This window comes from Pleurodeles waltl, chromosome 1_2 (genome assembly GCF_031143425.1).
Source record: "Pleurodeles waltl isolate 20211129_DDA chromosome 1_2, aPleWal1.hap1.20221129, whole genome shotgun sequence".
NCBI lineage: Eukaryota > Metazoa > Chordata > Amphibia > Caudata > Salamandridae > Pleurodeles > Pleurodeles waltl.
In genome coordinates this window covers 1,066,877,377-1,066,893,885 of record NC_090437.1, presented here as the reverse complement: position 1 = coordinate 1,066,893,885, position 16,509 = coordinate 1,066,877,377, and positions in this window count along the sequence as shown.

The following is a 16,509-nucleotide window of genomic DNA, read 5'->3' as shown; positions in this document are numbered from 1 at the left end:
AGACAGTGCACAGATGAAGGAGTGGGCCCATCAATCTTTGGCGGCCTTGAAGCTTCCATGCTGAAGGTGCAGTGCATACAATGCAAACAAGTGAAGTCACTGCACAAACAGTTTGTGTCTCACAATTGCAATATGGGGTTACTACACAAGCAGTTGGAGACTATGATTGATGGACAGCAAACAGCAGCTGAATACACCAAGGAGTTGACGCAGGCCATTGGGGAAATCTGCACCTAGATACGGCAGGCGCGCGTCAGCCAGCACAGGCGCCATCACCAATATTTGGGAAGGTTTGATAGCTTCTGTAGATCCGTCAGTCGGTTTGCAAGTTCAACAGCCTGCAGTTGCCACACAGGTGGAGATGGCACATTGCAGTCGGGACATTGCACAGCGATTGGTGCGAATAACCAACGTACTGGATGCAATGCAAACAGCATTCAGTGCCACAACCAGCGAACTGGGTGTTGGGGACAGTGAGGAGTCCTCTAGCCTCAGCAGTCTGACAGTCCCTGTGATTGATCTGAAGCGTCGCAGTGCCAGACACAGTACTGCATGTGACCCTGCTACAAGAGATGCCAGCGAGGGCACTGAGCACTCAAGTGGAGTGCATGGACATGAGAAGTGATGTTGAGGGCTACAGGGGACTACCAAAACAAGTAGCAATACAGTTATGCTATGATGCTAATATTGTGACACTGTTAATTGTTCATGTCTGCCTATTGTGAAGAGCCACATCCTATTGACACATTGGTTACCTGAAGTCAAGGTAATAAAGATGCTAACTACAGAAATACATTTCATTTAAGTGGAGTTGTCATTACTTATTTAAAAAATGGTTGCGTGTGATTTCAGCATGTCTTTGCCTGCCCTCTGCTGCACTAGTCCTGTCTGCTGATTGAAGGGGTGGTAAGGGATCATCATCCTCATCTGAGTCCGGCTCCATGAGTTCCACTGGTATGCCCCTGGTGGTTGCTATGTTGTGCAAGATAGCACATGTGGCCACAATTTTGCATGTCATCTCTGGGCTGTACTGTAGTGCACCTCCACTCCTATGGATGCACCTGAAGTGGCTCTTCAGCAGCCCAAAAGTGCGCTCCACCACATTGCAGGTTGCCCTATGTGCAGCATTGTACCTCCTCTCTGCTGGAGTTGTAGGGCTCAGGTAGGCATAAGCATATAGGTGCGCACAGCGTAGGCACTGTCTCTTGAATGCACAGAGAGTAAAATGAGTACATGTGATTTCTGACGTCACGCTTACATCAATGCATTATTCTAAACTATCAAATTACCTAGTAGATATCCTTCACCAAACTCCCCAGCTAGCAGTCTTGTGTGTATCCCGCTGTGGCAAAAGATGTAGGAGTTACATGTGCTCCCTGGGCATCTCGCCACGAGATCGGTAATGATGTAGGAGGCATTGCATATCATCTGTATGTTCATTGAATGGCTGTTTTTACGGTTGCAATATACATACTCGCTGGCTGATGGTGGACAGATTGCTACATGTGTCCCATCGAGGGCACCTAGGACATGTGGGGACTGTGCTATCTGGTAGAAATTAATTTTAGTTTGTTGTAATGCCTGTGGGGTGTTGGGGAATCTTAAGTACAGTTGTATTCTTCTCAGCATGGCATTGAGAATGTGTTGAAAAATCTAGTACGGGCACTCTGTGATACCCCTCCAGCTGCTGATATGACCCATTGATAGCTCCCTGAGGCTATTAGGTGCAGGGAGCATAATACCTGTACATGGGTGGGTGTTCTATTGGTCCTGTGTGTTGTGCGCTGCAGCATGGTTTGTACAGTAGCTCAGCTATCAGGTCAAATATTAAGGCTGAGCTTTACCTGTTCTTCTCATAAATTTCCTCCTCAGTCTGGTCAAAAAGGGGTATGTGCACTCTAAATATGTGCTCCTGTCTCCTCCTCTCTCTCCTCAAACCTGCCAAGATCCTCATTCTCCTCACCATGACATAGAGTGCAGTCATTGTGGAAGAGGAGCTGAGGCATTCCTGGCCTCTTTATATAGGTTGCACTTGGTTACCACCAGGTTTCAGTTTGTGGTAAATTGCATGTGCAAACGGCCTTTCTGCGCATATTGCGATTTTTTGATGCATCGCATTGCAAATCTGTTTTTGCGTATAGCAATCTGCGTATTGCAAATAGCATCACGATTTAGCGGACCACTATCTGCGATTCGCTAATCAGTGTCGCAATTTGCATTTCTCAAATAGCGATTGGTAATTCATATCTCTATTTGCGATACGCTGTTTGCGACATGCTAATTCATGTTCAATTCGTAAAAAATTGATATTTTTGTGATTTGTTATTTTTGCACTGCGAATGCCTTTTGTAGATCAGAAAAGGCATTTTTGCATTCGCAAACGGCCATTCGCACCGTTTGCGAATACAAAAAAGCTTGATACATCTGGCCCTCAGTCCCTATGGTGAAAAGTTATAGGGGGTCATTCTGACCTCGGCGGTCAGAAGTCATTCTACCGCCGCGGCCGCGGTAAACCGCCACGGTCATTCTGACCACCAACTGTGAAACCGCCAACAATCCGACATCCAAGGAAGGCCGCCTCATCAGCGGGCCGCGGAAAACTGGAGATGACCAAACCTCCACTGTCACGCCAACACAAACACGCCCATGCCATTCTGACCCACGAATCCACGCGGCGGTCTTTCAACCGCGGTATTCCATTGGCGGTACACACCGCTGCGCTCAAAATACACACACAGCTCCAAAACACAGCCACATTGGACAATTTGAAATACACACACCTGACACACATACAAACAACACTCCCACACATCCCACACATCCAATCAACTATAAAACACACACCCACATCACCCACAAACCCCCACTAGTTGGAAATCGGAGAGAAGGCGAGAGAGATAGAGATAGAGAGAGCGAGCACAGCAATAGAAAACCCCAACACAAACAGGAACCCAACTTCATCACCCACACCACATCTACGCACACATCACCACATATCACCACGCACATCACCACAAACACCACCCCACACCTCATCCACACCACCCCATGGCACCCCAAAGACCCCCCAGGTTCTCGGACCAAGAACTCAGGGTCATGGTGGAGGAAATTATAAGGGTTGAGCCCCAGCTCTTCGGCACACAGGTGCAGCACACCACTATAGCAAGAAAGGCTGAGCTATGGCAAAGGATCGTAAACAGGGTCAACGCTGTGGGACAGCATCCCAGAAATCGGGAAGATATCAGAAAGCGATGGAACGACATACGGGGGAAGGTGCGCTCGATGGTGTCGCGACACAACATCGCTGTGCAGAAGACTGCCGGCGGACCCCCACCCACTCCACCCCAATTCACAGCATGGGAGCAAGAGGTGGTAAACATCCTGCATCCTGATGGCCTCGCTGGAGTACACGGAGGAATGGACTCTGGTAAGTCGAATCTCAACTACTTCACCCCCCCCAACCACCAGCATGCCAACCCCCCCCTCACCCCCAATCTCAACCCCCCAGCACACAACCTCCCTGCCAATGTCTCACCAGCACAACCCACCCTAAACAACACCAACCCCTGAATGCCAACACAAACCATAGACAGCCACCACCAAAGCATGACCATTGCACATACCCATACACCCCCCCCACCACCCTCACAACACCTCCCACAAGGGAATGCCAGCACTGGGGGCCAAGGGCACTCAAAATGCACGCCATGGCACACACCGAAACAATAACCATACTCCTTTACCCCTGCAGGGCCCGAACGCCAACACCCCGCCACGGAGGGTCCAGATGTGTCCATCCCACCCCCAGAAACAGGCCCCCAGTGAGGACAGCAGCTCTGTCGACCTGGAACCTGATGACCAGCCCGGACCATCGGGGACCTCTGGACAGTCGGTTCCCCACACACAGACACAGGCCACAGCAGACCCAACCCCCTCTGGGAACACAAGTACAGCTCCCACCCAGCGGGCCCATGCCTCTGTCTCGCGGACGCGTCAATCAGCGGTGTGTCCGCCACTACAGGGCACCCAGGCTGACCCAACACCCCAACAACAACAGGGACCTGGGGGCAGTGGTAGTGGGCACACCGTCCAGGGGACAGAGGCCCGGGGAAACAGGGCAACTGGGAGGGCTGCTGTGCGACAGGGGGGGGGAGGACAGGCCCAGGGAACCGACTCTCCAAGAGGCCCTCACCACCGTCATGGGAGCATACCATCACTCCCAGGAGACGATGGTGACGGTACTGGCCAGGTTCACCGAGATCCAGGCACAGCAGGAGGAACGGTACATGGGGTTCAGCAATGAACTCAGGAACATCGCTACCGCTATGGGGACCATAGTCCAGGCCCTCAACCGTATAGAAACCACATTGCGGGACCATGTGGCACCACAAAGGGCCCCTGTCACTAGCCAGGAACAGCCTACCACCTCCGCCGGCGCTAGTGGTCAGGAGGCCCCCACAGAACGACAGCCCACCAGAACCCCACCTCCTGCTGAAGAACAACCACCCCGCAAGAGGAACCTGAGATCTCAAAGGAAGACAGAGTAGGATGCCAAGACCCCCGCCAGCCTAATATCCCCCCGGATGTCATTCCACTGTCCCACAGTGTCACCCTGTCCAACCTTGAACTGCCCCTGCTCCATCCTTCCACAGGCATATGGACAATGCACCTGTGCGACCGAGAACTGGACTCTGCCATGGACATAACTCCACCCTCACCCATCACCGTTTTAATATCATGTACCAATATCTAGCACTAAAAATAAATCACTCATTGCACTGAAATCATTCTGGAGTCAGCCTGTATTATTTACAAATGTATAACACATTACTGATCAATAATGTTCTGTTATTTATGTGATGACAACATACCGATGTCAATAAGCATTAGTTCATGGGCTAACCAAGCAGAAGTCACGCAGTGGGTCATACAGCACTGAAAAGGGAAGGGAAAATCAAACATCAGTTTAAAAGAACTGGGGGGAAATACACAAAGTAAAGATGCAGGGGGCTTTCAGTAAATGTTAAATGGCGTGGGTGATTCCTACCTGTGTGCTACTGAAAATACTGTTGGATAACTCTGTCCCTGTTGTCTGGGTCGTCCTCTTCGTCTTCCTCCTCTTCACTCTCCGCAGGCTCCACAGCTGCTTCAACACCACCATCTGGACCATCCTCCTGCAGGAAAGGCACCTGACGTCGCAATGCCAGATTGTGAAGCATACAGCAGGCCACGATGATCTGGCACACCTTCTTTGGTGAGTACATCAGGGATCCCCCTGTCATATGCAGGCACCTAAACCTGGCCTTCAGGAGGCCAAAGGTTCTTTCAATGATCCTCCTAGTTCGCCCATGGGCCTCATTGTACCGTTCCTCTGCCCTGGTCTGGGGATTCCTCACTGGGGTCAATAGCCAAGGCAGGTTGGGGTAACCAGAGTCACCAATTAGCCACACACGTTGTCTCTGTAGCTGTTCCATCACATAAGGGATGCTGCTATTACGCATCACATAAGCGTCATGCACTGACCCAGGGAACTTGGCATTCACATGGGAGATGTACTGGTCAGCCAAACAGACCACCTGGATGTTTATAGAATGGTAACTTTTCCTGTTTCTGTACACCTGCTCATCGTCTTTTGGGGGTACTAAAGCCACATGGGTCCCATCAATGGCACCAATTATGTTGGGGATATGTAAAAGGGCATAAAAATCACCCTTCACAGTGGCCAAATCAACCTCCTCAGGGAATACAATGTAGCGCCGCATGTGTTTCGTCAGGGCAGACAACACTCTAGACAAGATTTTTGAAAACATAGGCTGAGACATTCCAGATGACATGGCCACTGTTGTCTGGAATGAGCCACTTGCCAAAAAATGGAGGACTGACAGAACCTGCACTAGAGGGGGAATTCCTGTGGGTTGGCGGATGGGGGACATCAGGGCTGGCTCCAGCTGGGCACACATTTCATGTATAGTGGCTCGGTCAAGTCGGTATCGTAGTATGATATGGCGTTCTTCCATTGTCGACAGGTCCACCAGCGGTCGGTACACGCGAGGATTCATCCTTCTCCTCGCAAGTCCCAGCGGACGGTGCCTAGGAAGGACAACATGGAGCACAGAGTCAAGCAAATCACAGGTACGTTCACCACTGCATGCATAGCACACGATTATCTATGTATTGAAAGGCGTGTATGTGTGGCAATGCAAGGCCTAGGCCTGTGTGACGCAGTACAAATTATGCCATGTGGGCCCTTGAAATGGCGGCTGCCTGACCTGTGAAGTGGGACAATGGGATGTGAGGTCAATGCGCTGGCGTGGCACACTGTGGCGGTAGGCGGTCGAAGACCGCTATACGAAGCCGCATTGGCTAACATTGAGGCCTATGGGTTTCAGGAGCCAATGACGAGGTGCGCCGGCGGTCGCGGTACGCACCGCCGCGGTACGCACCGCCGCGGGCGTGACCGCCATTTTCTATCTGCTTAATCACTCGAAACCTGATCATCCACAGGAGAGGACCTATACTGCAAGTGCTGCTGTGACCTCGGTCTGGAAGTGACAATGGCTGCTGCGACTGGGGAAAGGGCCCCTGCCTTCACGTCTGAGGAGTTGGAGAAACTTGTGGATGGGGTCCTCCCCCAGTATGCGTTACTCTACGGTCCTCCAGACCAACAGGTAAGTACACTGGGTGCACATTGAATGGGCTATGCCTGTGTGGAGTGGGTGGATGTAAGTTGGTGGGGTGGGGGGCGAATGAGGAGTGCAACGCACGACAGATGAGAGCATGTGCCATATGGCAAGGTTGGGGAGGGGGGGCCAATCGCATCTAACATGCAGAAAATTGATGATTTTTCCTTTCCACCCTGTACATGTCAAATAGGTCAGCGCCCATCAGAAATTGGACATTTGGCGTGCCATCGCCAAGGAAGTCCGGGCCCTGGGGGTCCACGTCAGACGGGGCACCCACTGCCGCAAGAGGTGGGGAGACATCCGCCGCGGGACCAGGAAGACCGCCGAGTCACTGCTGGGGATGGCCTCCCAACCTAGGAGGGGTGCCATTCGTACCCTGACCCCCCTGATGTCCCGGATCCTGGCGGTGGCCTACCCTGATTTGGATGGGCTCTTGAGGACATCACAGCAGACACAAGGGGGTGAGTATCAGCACATTCTGCTATCTCTCTGCGCAGTGGAGGCGTCTGGGTGGGGGAGGAGGGTTGTGGGTGACATTAGGCCAGGGCGCTTTCTGTAGTGTAGTCCTCTCCTTTAGGCATGGCCCTGTGCTCCCGGCCCCCACCTCTGTAGGGTGACAAGTACAGCTATCGATGGTCCAGCATCACACATGTGCGCCTTTGTCGTCTCTAGACCTGTGGTCCTAGTCAGAAGTACTGAGTAGTGTACCCCGAATGCGCGGCTTAGTGCATGAGGCTCCTGTGTCTGTCCTCTCCGCCAACGGTGTTGACATTGCATGCACTCAACCTGGTCTTCGTTTTTCTCCCCCCACCCTTCTTCTTCATCTTCTTGTGCATGTGTGCATTAGCATCATCAGGCGGAGGAGAATTGGCATCGGAGCACGAGGGAGCTGCAAGTCACAAGGCCCCGGTGGAACCAGGAACAGACACCGAGGGCACCAGTGATCCGGAGGGCGAGGGGAGCACCACAACGGGGACCGGTGGTGACACCAGCGACAGCGACACGTCCTCGGATGGGAGCTCCCTAGCGGTGGCGGCAACATCCGGGCCCCCCGCCTCTACAGGTACAGCCGCCACCCAGCGCACCAGCCCCGCCCTCCCAGCAGCCCCTCAGCCTACGCTCCGTGCCCGCTCGCCCAGGAAGGCGGGCGTCTCCTTCGCCCCAGGCACCTCAGCCCCTGCCCCTGTTACCCCTGCTGCCCTCAGTGAGGAGGTCATTGACCTCCTGAGGACCATCATTGTTGGGCAGACTACCCTTTTGAATGCCATCCAGGGGGTAGAAAGGGAGGTGCATCAGAGCAATGCCTACCTGGAGGGCATTCATTCAGGTCAGGCTGCCCATCAACGATCGTTCAATGCTCTGGCCTCAGCACTGACGGCAGCCATTGTCCCTGTTTCCAGCCTCCCTCTTCTGACTGCCTCCAGCCTGTCTCTGTCTCCTGTTCCTCAGCCTATCCCATCCACACCATCAGACCAGCCTGCACACACCTCAACACCCAAGGACAGCTCATCCAGACACAAGCACCACAGAACCCACAAGCATTCACGCAAGCAACACCCAGATGCAGACATTCCAACAGTCACTACCACCTCTGTGTCCCCCTCCTCCTCGTCTCCCTCCTCCCTCCCTGTGACGTCTACACTCACACCTGCATGCACACCACCATCAGCCAGTGCTTCCATCAGCAGCACACCCTCCAGTCCAGTCCGCACACGTGCAGTCACCACCCCCACTACCATTTACACGTCCCCTGTGTCCTCTCCCACTGTGTCTGTCACCCCCTCTTCCAAGACACACAAACGCAGGCAGACACCCACCCAACAGCCATCCACCTCACGACAGCCTCCAGCACAAGCACCTGCACCCAAAGACAGCACACCTGACTCTCCTACAACCACATCCTCTTCCTCCACTCCCATCACCACTTCTCCTACCTTTTACCTTGGTCCTAAGAAAGTTTTCCTCGCTAATCTTGACCTCTTTCCCTCCACTGACCCACCCCCTCCATCTGCAAAGAGTCCCAAGAGCACCTCAGCCACCACCAGCCCAGCTTCGAGTGTCACTGTGGTGCATGGGTTCTGGAGTCCACCCTTTGCCAGCAGTGACACTTCAATCAGCAGCAAGGGGACAGCTAGCCCCCCCCCAGGCAAGAGGACCCGGAAACTAAAGGGCCGCCGTGAGAGGACTGACACGGCTGCCCCCAAGGAGCCAAGTTCGCCCACTTCACCAGCCACAACAGCTAGGGGAGGCAAGGGCCCGAAAGCCCCATCTAAGGAGCGAAAGGGCAGCAGGGCGGAGAAGTCAGCCAGCAGGAGCGCGGAGCAGGAGGGGCCCACAAGCCCCATCCCGGGTGTCAGGGAGAACACCAAAGGGCCCAGGACTCCGTCACCGAAGGGTCCAGCAACAGCACGGTCGGAGGGCGACTGAGCAGGGAGTCCAGGCCAGGTCTGGCTCCCTTGACTTACTGGACGAGCACCGCTGAAGAGGGCCCCGCCGTGCAGAAGAGCACCGCTGAACAGGGCCCCGCCGTGCAGAAGAGCACCGCTGAACAGGGCCCCGCAGTGCAGAAGAGCACCGCTGAAGAGGGCCCGCCGTGCAGGAGAGCACCGCTGAACAGGGCCCCGCCGTGCAGAAGAGCACCGCTGAACAGGGCCCCGCCGTGCAGAAGAGCACCGCTGAAGAGGGCCCCGCCGTGCAGAAGAGCACCGCTGAACAGGGCCCCGCCGTGCAGAAGAGCACCGCTGAACAGGGCCCCGCCGTGCAGAAGAGCACAGCTGAAGAGGGCCCCGCCGTGCAGAAGAGCACCGCTGAACAGGGCCCCGCCGTGCAGAAGAGCACCGCTGAACAGGGCCCCGCCGTGCAGAAGAGCACCGCTGAACAGGGCCCCGCCGTGCAGAAGAGCACCGCTGAACAGGGCCCCGCCGTGCAGAAGAGCACCGCTGAAGAGGGCCCGCCGTGCAGAAGAGCACTGCTGAACAGGGCCCCGCCGTCTCAAGCACCGCTCCGCTGGGCTCCGCCGTCTCAAGCACCGCTCCGCTGGGCCCTTCCTGTCAAGCACCGCTCCGCTGGGCCCTTCCTTTCAAGCACCGCTCTGCTGGGCCCCGCCGTCTCAAGCACCGCTCCGCTGGGCCCTTCCTGTCAAGCACCGCTCTGCTGGGCCCTTCCTGTCAAGCATCGCTCCGCTGGGCCCTGCCGTCTCAAGCACCGCTCCGCTGGGCCCTTCCTGTCAAGCACCGCTCCGCTGGGCCCTTCATGTCAAGCACCGTTCCGCTGGGCCCTTCCTGTCAAGCACCGCTCCGCTGGGCCCCGCCGTCTCAAGCACCGCTCCGCTGGGCCCTTCCTGTCAAGCACCGCTCCGCTGGGCCCTTCCTGTCAAGCACCGCTCCGCTGGGCCCTTCCTGTCAAGCACCGCTCCGCTGGGCCCCGCCGTCTCAAGCACCGCTCCGCTGGGCCCTTCCTGTCAAGCACCGCTCCGCTGGGCCCTTCATGTCAAGCACCGCTCCGCTGGGCCCCGCCGTCTCAAGCACCGCTCCGCTGGGCCCTTCCTGTCAAGCACCGCTCCGCTGGGCCCTTCCTGTCAAGCACCGCTCCGCTGGGCCCCGCCGTCTCAAGCACCGCTCCGCTGGGCCCTTCCTGCATGCACTGTTAACGGTTCACTGTGCCCACCATGCTTCCTCCTTGACCAGTGGAGACTGTAATCCACTTGAGAGACTGTGGCTTTGCACTCCCCAGGATGGCACAGTGGGCAACCCACCCACTTGTGAGACTTGAGAGACTGTGGCTTTGCACTCCCCAGGATGGCACAGTGGGCAACCCACCCCTTGTGAGACTTGAGAGACTGTGGCTTTGCACTCCCCAGGATGGAACAGTGGGCAACCCACCTACTGTAGAGACTTGAGAGACTGTGGCTTTGCACTCCCCAGGATGGCACAGTAGGCATGGTGGCCCCTTCGTGGTTCTGGCGTCGTGGACTCATGTGGCTGTGGTGCCCCCCCCTTCCCTTCCCCCTGAGGTGCCTGTAGTTTTTTCATCAGATGCCCCTGCAGTGTTCTCTCCAGAGGACTCAGGTCTCCTGTGTGGGCTTTGCCCTTGTGTTGTTACACTTTGGCCCACGGACACTTCGATTTTCTTTTGATGTGCAGGACTAATTGCCTCGGTTATCCATTGCACTGTATATAGACTTATTTTGATATTGATTTTTTGGCTAGTTGACCATAACTTTTCAGAGCCTATTTTGTACATAAATTTTTATTCACAATTTAATTATGTCTTTGCATTTATCAGGGGGGTTTGGGTGGTGTCACTGTGACTTGTTGCTCTGCATTGGTGTGTACATAGTTTGGGGGGGTGGGGGTCGCATATGTGTGTGCCAGTAAGCTTTCCTCCTCCCCCCTCCCGTGTGTCGTAGGTGCAGTACTCACCGTTGTCGTCTGCGCCGGCGTTCGTACTCGTGGTAGATGAGCAGGTAGACGAGAGCAGGTAGTATGTTTAATTCGGGTTCCATGCTGTCCTCCTTCCTCGTGGAGTGCGTAGAGGTGAGCGTTTTCCCCTTCGTAGTCTGTTTCCGCCGTGTTTTTATCGGCGGGGCTCCCGTCCCGGAAAACGTGGCGGATTGATGAGTTATGATACTGTGGGCAGTACATTGTCTGCCACCTGCCTGTTGGCGGTGACCGCCGCGCTGTTTGTCTGTACCGCCGCTGCGGGCGGAGTGTTAATGTGGCGGGCTGTGTTGGCGGTTCCCGCCAGGGTCAGAATTCCATTTTTTGGACCGCCAGCCTGTTGGCGGGTTGGCCGCCGCTTTATCACCGACCGCCAGGGTTAGAATCACCCCCATAGAATTCTGTTTTCACCCTACTACTGAGTGCAATTATTCACAACTTTTGTTAGAAAAATGCTTATTTAAGTTCCTTTTTAATATTTATAAAGTAATAAACGTCAATTGGATAGATGTGGTTCAATAATGAATGTAGATTGTTGATAAATATGTTAAAAAGGTAGGCTTGTAAAGTAATACTTATACTGCCTGAAAGCCTTGAAGTAGTGAACCAGTTCTTCTGGTTTACTTTCCATTTAGTGGTAGCAATTATCACCCTCATGAGTCATTTAAGGTTTTCCTGCTAGGCAACAAAACGAGTTCTGCTGGAAGGGAAACTAGGAGAAGTAATTACTTGTCACTTAACAGGAGATGGCGATTTGGAAGGGGGCAATAATAGTTAGTCAAATAAAGACTAACAATAACTGAGAAAACTGGTGCAGGTACTAACATGGCCAAGAGACACCTTGGGTAATATTAGATATTTTGGGCCAGATGTAAGAAGGCGTTTGCGAGTCGCAAAAGCCTCACCGGTATGCAGAAATGCATTTTGCGAGTCGGATCCGACTCGCAAAATGCATTTCCGACTCGCAAATAGGAAGGGGTGTTCCCTTCTTATTTGCGACTCGCAATGCAATTCAATTCCATTTGCGACCACGAAAGCGGTCGCAAATGGAATCGCAGTTACCATCCACTTGAAGTGGATGGTAACCCAGTCGTAAACGGGAAGGGGTCCCCATGGGACCCCTTCCCCTTTGTGACTGGATAAAAAAATATTTTTTTAGAGCAGGCAGTGGTCCAATGGACCACTACCTGCCCTGAAAAAATCAGAAACTAAAGGTTTCGGTTTTTTTTTCAAAGTGCAGCTCGTTTTCCTTTAAGGAAAACGGGCTGCACTTAGAAAAAAAAAACGGCTTTATTAAAAAGCAGTCACGGACATGGTGGTCTGCTGACTCCAGCAGGCCACCATCCCTGTGAGTGCCCGTACTCGCAATGGGGTCGCAAACTGCGACCGACCTCATTAATATTAATGAGGTGGGTCTTTGCGACCCCATTGCGAGTTGCAGAAGGTGTCTGAGACACCTTTCTGCATACCAAATTGCAACTTGCAATTTGCGAGTCGCAGGGACTCGCAAATTGCAAGTCGCAATTTGGATTTTTGCTACATCCGGCCCTTTGACTCTATGCCATGAAGTGAACAGTGATATGATAACATAGGACACTCATTACTTAGCTATATGAATACGGATCGTCTGCCATTTATAAAATAAAATGATAGGTACCAATCAAAGTAAAATAGATAGATCGGGGAGTATTTAATGTACTAAATGTTAATGTTAAGTGCCTGATTGAGATCTTGGAGGATGAGTTACTCCATCACAATGGTGATGGATATCCCCTCTACCACAAAGTAAATGCCATCATATCCTAAAGGATCCATATTTTAATGGATGGGAAATCCGTCACCTTTGTGATGTAGTAACCCATCCTCCAAGATCTCAATCAGGCACATAGCTTTTTGTGAAAAAAATTTCATGAAAGCCATTTTACTTCCATATTAAGAGTAAGGAGAAGAGAAGTGGGTTTATCCAGATTGCATTTATCTCTCATAACTAAGTCACCAAAGAATTATATTACCTGGTATACATCCCTGTTATAGTCGCATGATGTCACATGAAATCAGGATGTCAGACACAGAGATGCAAGCACTGTCTATGTACACACAGCTGTGGAGGAATTGTTTTGCTCCTACAAATGAGTGAGGCGATGACAACAACACGAGTCGCTATATTATCCAAGAAGGGGACAGACAAATCTATTGTTTGAATAAGGAATATCTGCCAAATAGGATGATGCATAATATGAAATTGGACAAAATATCCAATTGGATGGAGAAGAAAGTTAAGACACCAGCTTTCTGAACTACAATTCACATGATTATGCAGGTGGAGTGAGCAATGAGTGCGGCAACATTGCAGGGGCTTCCTGAGAGGAGAGGAGCTGCTGTCATGGCAGATGGGGCCACCCATATGTCTGCTCAGAGGAAGACAGTGGGCTTTCATGCCTGTGGGGCAGTGTGGGTCACTGTTCAGTTGAGGCTCATTCCATGGCTGGTGGTGTCTGGGGGGGACCTGGCCAAAGTGGGGAGGCCCAGGCACCCCCTGCATAAGGAGTCTCTGCTGCAATAACCCTTGGATATTTCGAGATGTGATGCTGCATCTGCCAGACTCTAGAAGACCTGGGTTGGGGCCCAGAGCTACAAGGGGAAGATGGTCCACCCCATGGGCAAAGGATGTGTTCCCTGAGAGAAGCCATCAATGTCTGCAGGCGAGGTCACACCAAAGATGCACGCAGACCGCAGACTACAGAATCACATAACTACCATCCTGGCAGTTATAAGAGATACAAAGACTGCCCTGGAAAGAAAAATAGATGTAGTGAACTTGGACCTTGTGTTCCTAGGAATAGAGCATAAGAAACTGGCAGAGAGAGTGGCCCCAAGTCCTTTGCCTATCTGAGGGATAGGTTGGAAGACGGCGAAGGAAGCTCCCGATGGGATTATGTCATATTGATGAGGGTCCCAGAAACATCGGAGGACCCCAGATTGGAAGTGTTTATGGAGAACTGGCTCCTTACAGAGGTGCTTGGGGGCAAGGGGATGTAGATGTTCACAGTAAAGAGGGTGCAATAGTGTCTGGAAGACTCCTCGAGGCTGGGGCACCTCCCAAGTCAATTGTGGCATGGCTACTTAATTTCTGTGACCAAGAACACATCCTGCAAGTGATGTGGCTCACAGACCCTGGAAGACTTAGTGCCCTGCAGTGGAAATGTATCTAGAATACACTACCACCATCAAGCGGCAAACATTTCAGCGTGTGAAGAGACACCTTTGGTCACCATACCTCAAATATGCCCTGCTCTTCCAAGTGAAGCTGTGAGTGTACACAGGTGAGGAATACACACATTTTTCACACAGCCACGGCTGATTGGGATAGCTGGAGTTAAAGGCATAGCCTCTCTCAAGACCCAGGTGAGCAGCATCCTGAGAGAGAATGGTGGGATCATTATTAGAACCCAGGCCGAGACTAAAAGAGCCAAAGTCTTGCGGTCATCCAACAACATCACTCCTGGGTCCAGGTAATAAGTGGGAGGCTCTGGTTAGCCTGTTGACAGCAGACACAGAAATATGATGCTCAGTTTTGTCTGTGACGGCCGGGAGGGGAATGGTGAGCTCCCCAGTTGGGGACAGTTGAATGCTAACTTGAATTACAGATGCCACAAGAATAATGGGCCTTTTTGCATTCACCAGGCCAAGCTCGCAAGTTAGCATGTAATTTAGCTGTTTGAGTTGGAGTAACAGATACCTAAGGCATCAGCGGGGCAGGTACTTTCAAATCATTAGCACAAGGAGGTTGAATGGGGTAGAGGAGGGTTTGAAGCATTGTTAGAGGCACACTTCAGCACCACTGTGACAGAGGGACTCTGAACCAGCTCAGATACCAAAGAGAAAGACCACACACAGCTTAACAGCTTCGGGCCTTACCCTTAACGTTCTATCCTAGAGCATTCCAGCCTGGGCAGTTAGTTGAAGTGAGGGGGGAATGTGGTTCATTTTTAGTGAGACAGAATCCAGATTAATTTTCATCCAGTAGACACACCTCGCCCGGAACACCAGTGGAGTGCTGAATCATGACAAATTTCACCTTCTAGCACATGGCGGCTTCTTGTCCGACTCCAGAGGGGTGGGCATACAGACTCACCATTCGCTTCCCTTGCTGGTGATCCACACATTGGTGGACAGACTGGAATACCAGGCTGTGGTGAGTGGTCAGTGGAATTGGACAAACCTGACATTTGCTACTTGGTACTTCCCTCCTGGCAGAGAGTGTCTGGTGGAGATGACGGAGTCCATACTGTTGATAGGTGAAGACCTTAACCTGACCCCCCCCACACATTTACTAGAATAAAATGACAAAGGGCATGATATAGAATTCAGAGGATGGGTTACTCCATTACAACAGTGACGGATATCCTGTCTGCCGAAATCTAAATCCATTAGGCTATAATCTGATTTAAATTTTAGTGGAAAGGATATCCATCAATGTTGTAATGGAGTAACCTGACCACTGAGTTTTAAATCAGGCCCAAAGTCTAGGGAGAAGCCCAGAAGAGATACTCGTTTGGAATACTTTCTGACGCCATGAATGTTTTGGACCTGTGGTGGGAGGAACATCTAAGGATCTCACAATTCACATACAACATTAACCAGTTACACTCCATGTTTAATCTGGACTACTTCCTGACACCACAACACCAGATTGGTTGCTTCAGGCACACCACTATCCAGGGAAGGGGCATATCCGATCACTCACCACTAATAGCCCTCCTTCAACAGAAAGAGGGAAATTAGACTCCTGAGACCTGATCAATGGGAATAATAGAAAGTCGTAGGTGGAGACCATGACTCAGCTCTTTAAGGAAAATGTAGTTACTGTGGACTCGGAGGTCACTGTGTGAGAAGCCTACTTAACGTTGTGCATGGCCACTTCATAGCCCATGTCTCTGGCAAACATTAGGAAAAGACAAAAAGGGTTGAGAATCTCAAGGTGTGGATGGTTTATTGGGAGGCTGATTCCATGTTCAACCCCACCCAGACCTCTCAGGCATCATTGAGGAGGTAGAGAGGAACTGCACCACCTGTTACACCAAGAGGCAAGGTAGATACATAGGGCAAAACATCTCAGACTGTTATAAGTCTGCAACAAGTCGAGCAAACTGTTAGCATGGCTGGCCAAAAAGGAAAAGGATTAGAGGTGGATTGCACAGGTTGGGAGGGAGTTTATGATGGGGGCAGTGACCCAAAGGGCCAATACACAAGCCTTTGCAGCACATCTAGAGGATGTATACCAGGCTAGAGAGAGGATAGTCATGAAAAATCTAGAGACGTTTACAAGCAAAATAACGGCACACAGATTGCAGGATCTGGCAAATCCCTTGATGCAGAACTGTCTG